The sequence below is a fragment of the Panthera onca genome, chromosome B4 (assembly GCF_046562875.1).
Source record: "Panthera onca isolate mPanOnc1 chromosome B4, mPanOnc1 haplotype 2, whole genome shotgun sequence".
Taxonomy (NCBI): Eukaryota; Metazoa; Chordata; class Mammalia; order Carnivora; family Felidae; genus Panthera; species Panthera onca.
In genome coordinates, this window is record NC_138345.1 from 73432741 (window position 1) to 73440589 (window position 7849).

The window sequence follows — 7849 nt, forward strand, 5'->3', positions numbered from 1 at the left end:
ATCTTCCTCTTCCTCCTCCTTTCCCCTCCTTATCCTTCTTCTCCTTCTATATCTCCTCCCTCCTATCTCCTTTTCCTCCACCTCCTCCACCTTCTCCTCCTTCTTTAGCTCTTCTTTCTGATAGATATCTGCTGGTAACATATTGTGGATTTAATTTGTATTTCCTTGATGTCTAATAACTTGATCGTCTTTTCACGTGTACTGGCCATTTCAATATTCCCTATTGTGAAATGCCTGTTCGAGTCTTCTGCCCATTTTTAAAAGTTGGATTACATGCCTTTTCCTTATAGCTGTGGAGGTCATTATATATTCTGGATATGAGTCCTCTGTCAGATATGTGTATTTAAAATATATTCTCTGACTTGAAAATTATTACCATTAAGTATGATATATGCTATACAGTTTTTATAATCCTCTTTATCAGAAAATGAATTTCCTTTTGAGTCCTAATTTGCTAAAAGTTTATCATAGAAGAGTGTTGCATTTTATTAAGTGCTTTTCTGCATCTTTCAAGTTGATCACAAGCTGTTTCTATTTTTTTCTGTTAAAGTAAGTGAGACACATTGATTGAATCTGGAATGGTAAACCAACTTCCAATTCTTGAAACAAACTCAACTTGGTCATTATATATTTTCTTTTCCTTCACATTTCAGAATTTCATTAAAATTTTTTTTAATGTTTATTTATTTTTGAAGTAGAGAGAGAGCGCAGGCAGGGGAGGGGCAGAGAGAGAGGGAGACAGAATCTGAAGCAGGCTCCAGGCTCTGAGCTGTCAGCACAAAGCCCTAAGTGGGGCTTGAACTCATGAGCCGTGAGATCATCACCTGAGCCACAGTCAGACACCTAACTGACTGAGACACCCAGGCTCCCCAGAATTTCATTTCTTAATGTTTCATTCGAGGTTTTTGTATCTATATTATCACAAAAATACTAATCCATAATTTCCCTTTCTTTTTATGTCCATACCCAGGTTTAATGTCCAGGTTATATGGTCCTATAATACAAGCTGGTAAATATTCTTTCTCTATGCTCTGAAAAACTACATAAAATCAATTGTTGTTGCTTCCTAAAATGTTTAGAAGAATTCATGAGTAAATCTATCTGGGTGGGGAGTTTCCTTGGTGGGATGGTTTTAAGTTACAGTTTCAACATCTTTAATAAACATAAAATTGTTTAAGTTTTCAATATCGTTTTTCAAGGAATTGGTCTAATTCATCTACATTTTCAAATATATTAACATAAAGTTATTTAGAACTTTTCATTATCATTTCAATATCAGTAGGATCCATAGTGATGTTTCTTTTCCATTTCTGATATTGTATTTGCACTTTTTTTCTCTTTATATTTGATTAGTCTTCTTAGGAATTTATTCTTTTCATTAGTCTTTGCAAAGATCCACCTTTGAATTTCTTGAGTATTTCTATAATGTACCAGTTTTCTATCTTAACAATTTTTGCTTTTTATTCTTCTTCTTCTTTTTTACTTCCTTTAGGTATATCTGCATTTAACACAATAACTTTTCTTACAAGCACAGCTTTAGCAGTATCCCACATATTTTGATTTGCCATATTTTTATTAACTTTTAAATATTAAAAATTATTAAAATATCAATAATTTATAATTAATAAATTATTTATAAATTTATAAATAATTAAAAACATTAAAATTTTAAAAAGTTAAAATATTTTCATTTTCTACTTTTATACCTTCCTTGATTTGTAGTTAATTTCTGAGCAGTTGGAGATTTTTAACTTCTATTTTTGTATTGTTTTTGAGCTTAATTCCACTGTGTTGAGAGCATACTTTGTATGGCTTCAATATTTAAAATTGTTTGAGGTCTGTGAGTAATTAAGGTAACTATTCCATAGACAATTGCAAAGTAGGTATATTCTGAAACTGTTGGTGCAGAGTTCTGTATGTGTAGATTAGGAAAAGTTTGTTAAGCATGTTATTCAAATTGTCTATATCCTTACAATTTTTTTTAATCATTATTTTTATTTTTTTCAATATATGAAATTTATTGTCAAATTGGTTTCCATATAACACCCAGTGCTCATCCCAAAAGGTGCCCTCCTTAATACCCATCACCCACCCTCCCCTCCCTCCCACCCCCCCATCCTTACAATTTTTTAATCTGATTATTGTATCAGTTACTTGGAGATACATGCTAAATTCTTCCATTATATTTATGGATTATGTAAATTTTCTTTTAGTTTTATAAGTTTTTGCTGTATGTATTTTGAAGCTAAGTTATTAGATGATTACAGGTTTAGTATTTTATGTGTTACAGTCAATTAACCGCTTTGACATGAATAAATGCCCCTTTTATCTTTTGTAATGCTTGTTCTCTTAAATACTATCCTTCTGATAATAGTTAAGACTTACCAGTATTTTGGTTAGTGTTTGTATGGTTTATACTTTTCCATTCTGTTTAATCTTATTCTTTCTTTGTTCTTATATTTAAATTGTATTTCTTAGGGGCACCTGGGTGGTGTAGTCAGTTGATTTCGTCTCAGGTCATGATCCCAGGATCATGGGATCAAGCCCCACATCAGGCTCCAAACTGAGCATGGGGCCTGCTTGGGATTCTGTCTCTATTTCTCTCTCTCACTCTACCTCTCATCCCCACTGTGTTTTTTTCTCTCTCTCTCACTCTCTTTCTCTCTCTCTCAAAAAATGTATCTCCTATAACCAGCATGTATTTGTGGGTTTTTGAAATTGGGTCTGACAATTTTTGTCTTTTAGTCAAACTATTTGTTCTATTTATATTTATTATAATTACTAATATATTTAAGTTTATAATGACTGTCTTACTACTTGTGTTTATCTGACCCACCTGTTCTATTTTTCTCTACTTTTAACTTCCTTTGGATTAATCAAATTTTTTTTATTCCACTTTTCTGCTTGATTATTTTGTTAATTACATACTCTAATACTATTCTTCTACACCTTGCCCTAGAGATTACACCATGCGTTCTTGACTGACTGCAGACTAATATAACTTGTCACTTTTACTTTTTGGGTAATGCAAGAACCAGAGAACTGTTCAACTTTGTTCACCCTTCCTATCCTTTATGTTATTCCTGTATTTTTATTCTACACATATGCTAATCCCCTTAAGACAATATTATCAGTTTTTGTAGAAATAACATTGACTTAGATTTACTCCTAATACTCTTCATTCTTCATTTCTGTGCTTCCATCTTGGGTTATTTTTCTTCTGCTTAAAAAGTCTCTTAGTGTTTCTTCTAGTAAAGGGTCTACTGGCAACAAATGCTTTCAGTTTTTGTCTAAAAAATGTCTTTGTGTCAATTTCATTTTATAAAACAGTATTTTCTTCAGGTTGTGTGTAGTTTTTTAAAACAGTATTTTCTTCAGGTTGTGTGGCAGTTACTTATTTTCAACACTTTGAACATATTCTATCTTTGTCTTCTCAATTCCATTGTTTCTACTGATAAATCAGCTCTCAGACTTATTGTTGTTCCTTTGAAGGTAATGTGTCTTTTATCCTGGCTGCTTTAAATTTGTTTTTCAGCAATCTGATTATGATGTGCCTAGGTGTGGTTTTCCTGGATTCATAGGATTTTAAAATATGTGATTTGATATCTTTGGTCAGTTTTAGAAAAATCTCAAATATTCCTTCTGCCCCATTCTTTTTCTGGGTTCCAATTATATGTGTCTTAGGCCCTTTCATCATATCCCATCTCTGTCTTACAAATATATTTTCTGTTTGTTTAAACCTTTTTTTCTCTCCTTGTGTTTTATTTATTTTAATGTTTATTTATTTTTGAGAGAGAGAGAGAGAGAGTGCAAGCGGGGGTGGGGGACAGAGAGAGAGGGAGACAGAGAATCCCAGGCAGGCAACATGTTGTCAGTGCAGAGCCTGACATGGGGCTTGAACCCACAAACTGTGAGATCATGACCTGAGCTGAAATCAAGAGTTGGATGCTTAACCGAACGAGCCGCCCAGGTGCCCATCTTCTTATGTTTTAGTTGCTGCACTGCATCACACTCACCTTTCCCAGTTACGATTGATTGAGAGGCTTGTTTTCCCAGCTGCTGGGTATGTTGGTGCTGACAATTCTCACGTGTTGGTTCTTTCCAGGAATTTAATTCAGCTGAAGCTAACCACCTCCCTGAAGTCCATGCCCTCATCCTGGGAACAGCCTATCAAATGACTGATCAATGCAGGAGTATAAAAGATGGGCCCAGTTGCCCCCTTGCTTGAGCGTTTCCCGTGAAATTGGCTGACTCTATTGAGATGCGATTTTTCTCTCTGCCCTTCACTTTCTTTACTTCCCTCCAAATGTTTATCCCAAAGAGCTCTCCCCTGAAAATTTCTGAATTCTACTCTCTGTTTTAGAGTCTGCTTCCTAAGGAATCTGACCTGCAATATTATGCTTCAGTTTGTAATTTTTCTCTTAATCTATCTTGTAGTTCACTAATCCTGTCTATTGCTATGACTAGCTGTGGTTAAAGAATTCTTGAATTTTTAAGTTTAGTTATTTAATTTACAGTTCCATTTCCTTTGGTTTTTTTTTTTTTCTTTTAAATAGACTTCACTTATTTGGAGAAACTCCTCATCTTCTTAAAATATAACTTGATAATCACATCTAGATCATCTGTAGATTTGTTTCTGGGTTTTTTTCTTGTTCCTTTCTGTTAACATGCCTAATAACTTTTTAAGTTGAATGTTGAACAATATGAAAAACCATGAAGATTTGGGATGAGGTCTTTTTTCCTCCCAAGAGAATTTAATTTTCTTCTGGCAGACAGAACAGGGTAGATTACCTCTATGCAGTCAAGTATAGATCTGACTTGAAGGTGGATTTCACCATTTGTAGAAACCTGTTTATTTCTGGTTCACTCTTGCTCCTACATTTAGCTGTATAATAGTCTACCTAGAAACATGAAGTTTATAACAGCCTCTTACTTTTGTGGGTCCTGAATTTTGTTCTTTCGACAAGTGAGACTCCTGAAAGCTGTTTGTCTTCTCAGACTGTTATCTGATGCTTTCTGCTCATTCCATGCTGCTTATGTGAAACAAATGCTCCAAAAGAAAAAGTATAGATCTACACCCTCTCTTGGTCTGCTCTAGCACCATCAGAATCCATTTCCTTATTTTTTGCCACCTTAGTTTGATTGTCACTTGTCACCGTAAACATATGGTAGTTTTAAAAAGGCCTACAAATTATTTGCCCCATTTCCATCAAGAAGTGGAATCTGGGGCACCTGGGTGGCTCAGTCGGTTAAGTGGCCAACTTCGGCTCAGGTCATGATCTCAGTTTGTGAGTTCAAGCCCCGCGTCAGGCTCTGTGCTAACAGCTCAGAGCCTGGAGCCTGCTTCAGATTCTGTGTCTCCCTCTCTCTTTGCTGCTCCCCCACTCACGCTCTGTCCTCTCCCTCTCTCAAAAATAAACACTAAAAATTTTTTCTCAAAAAAGCGGAATCTATTTCTCCACTTCTTGACAGGCTTCTGACCAGCTTCAACCAAAAGAATGTGGAGAAGGCAACATTACTCAAGTTCTGAATTTGGGCTTCACGAAGGTTTGCAGCTTCTGCAAACCCAAGCAGTGGAAACCATCCCAAAACCTTTGGGCAAACCCAAGCAAGCCTGTTCGTGAATTAGAGACCATATGAACAGTGCACTGCCATCTACTTAAGATCCCAGACATGAGTGAACTCAGACATGAAGAGCTGATCCTGACCCAGATCAGAAGGACCACCCAGGTCTTCTCAGCCCCACTTGATAACCAGACTCATGAGCTAGATAAAACTTCTGTTACTTTATGCTGCAAAGTTTTGGGTTGGTATGTTATGTAGCAATATGTAAAGCTAATTATGTAATTTTTTTGGCATTTGAGTGTTCTTCTCCTGGATTTGACTTTCTAATTGGTCTCCTGGGGAATGCTGGGCTATAATTAAAAGTCTGAAGGCAATGAGAGGTGGAATTGATGGAACCTGAGGAGACTTCAAGCAGGAACAACTTTCAGCAGTAACTCTGCTCTCACAGGGTGATTAATAGAGTTTGGATAACTCAGAATCCTTATTCCTCCCAAACGTTACCATTCTAATTCTCATGGTTCCACTCTTTCTCAGTCAGTGCTGTTTCACATAAAATACACTAGAAAATTTACTTCCCCACCCTGCACAATGACACTCTGATTTTTATCTGTTTATGGATCCATTTATGGACCAATCGATCTGCTAATGTAGTCTGCCAGTTGATCGATCTGTTGTATTCTGTCGATCGATGTGTTATATTTTATCCAGCTATGTCATTCATAAGATTTTTTTTTTTTAGAAAATGCAAGAAACTCCATGATTCTGTCTTTATCTAAAAGTTGACACTAAGCCTCAATTTTCTTTAAGTTCTGAAGCGTAGTTAAAAGCATTTAATGCCCAGCACTCCTCTATTTCTTGTGATTCTCCTACCGTGCTGTGGAGGTAGGCCCCATATGCCAAAATCTCTTTAATAGGCACTTTCTCCGTATGGCTAGGATGGCTTAAGTAGCTATTTTGCCACTGCCACGTTGTGAATTATAAGTATTCTATTCCTTAATGGCAAATGAATCTTCACTACTGTGTAACCCAACCAAATCAGATAACCGGTTCCAGTCAGCCAAGGTACCTCAATAAGGATCCAGTGGTAGACAACAGAATCCACTTGAGCCAGTTTAAGGAGAGCTTCAGTTGGGGGATTAGATGCTTATAAAACTTTCAAAGAGGAAGCAACAGGCTCCAGGCAAGCTCCCAAAATGGTACTGCAGAATTGGTCTACGAAGTGAGTGAGCTTATGCTCTGTCATTATTAGGAAGCTGGGGAACTCGGAAGCTGCCTCCACAACTGCCGGTTCTAGAAACCGTCTCGCTCCTGACTTCTGCCATGATGTGGACTGGGTGAATGAGTCCTCTGCTCCTTACCTCTCAACCCCGTAAAGCTACGGATACTCCAAAGAACCAGCTTCTTCTAAGTCTGATACCGAAATACCCTCGTGGCAGTGATTTCCAAAAGAAGTTAATAGAGCACAACTTCTATCTTTGTAGATACCCTAGAATTTGAAGCTTCCAAATTTCATGCAGGTGTATCTGCTTGGCCTAAGCTATATGACTGGCTAAACTATAAAGGAATCAGGGAAATGTAGTTTTTCACTTTTCATCTTCTATTTCCTGACTCACAGAGTGTATCTGTTGCCCAATGGCCTCAGCATCCTCTGTAAGGGAATAGAGATGAAGGAATTTATCTGCTAAAATGCACGTGATCTGCTTGGAAACGTGCCAGTAACATGGATAATGCTCAATTCACGCTGTTTTTATTGTTGGTCTGGCATTGCTCAACAATGGGGGAAAGGCAGACTCCAGGATGGGGGGAATCTGAGGCTGCTTCAGGCCAGAGTAGAAACGCACCTTTGTTTTCTTCCTGCTACCAGTGTTGTGCTCTTACAAACGGCTTTCCCAAAATACCAGTGCTGGAAGGGGCTTGGTTTTCGATGAGCAACTTTGCACACCGTCTCTCTCATCGTTAACCTCTTCCATCAATTACCTCAATTTCCCAGTGAAAAATTCCACTTTCTTTCCTCATCTTTGTTAATTTCCTGGTTTCCTCTCTTTCTTGCTTTTCTCTTCCCTCTTTGTCTCCCTTGCCTGCCTTTAAAAATAAGGTTTTTTACATTATTAAAAGCACTTTATATTCTTAAAGTCTTTGACTTCACCATAATGAGTTAATATTTGTAAAGCATTTAAAACAATTCCAGGCACACAGTAAGCATTGTTTGAAATACTTTTATTTACTAACTTAATTTACTAACTAAAAAATGGACCTACCTTGGCATACTTTGGGGCCCACCTTG

At 36.7% G+C, this 7849-nt stretch overlaps 1 long non-coding RNA gene across 1 annotated transcript in view; it reads left to right on the forward strand.

Annotated features, from left to right (window-relative positions):
* LOC132694482 (uncharacterized) overlaps positions 1–5753 on the forward strand; it is a 33677-nt gene extending 27924 nt beyond the window's left edge. The window contains exon 3 of the long non-coding RNA XR_009617321.3: positions 5473–5753. This is a non-coding gene — a long non-coding RNA (uncharacterized LOC132694482). The remainder of the gene's footprint in view (positions 1–5472) is intronic.
* Positions 5754–7849: the final 2096 nt, after the last annotated feature.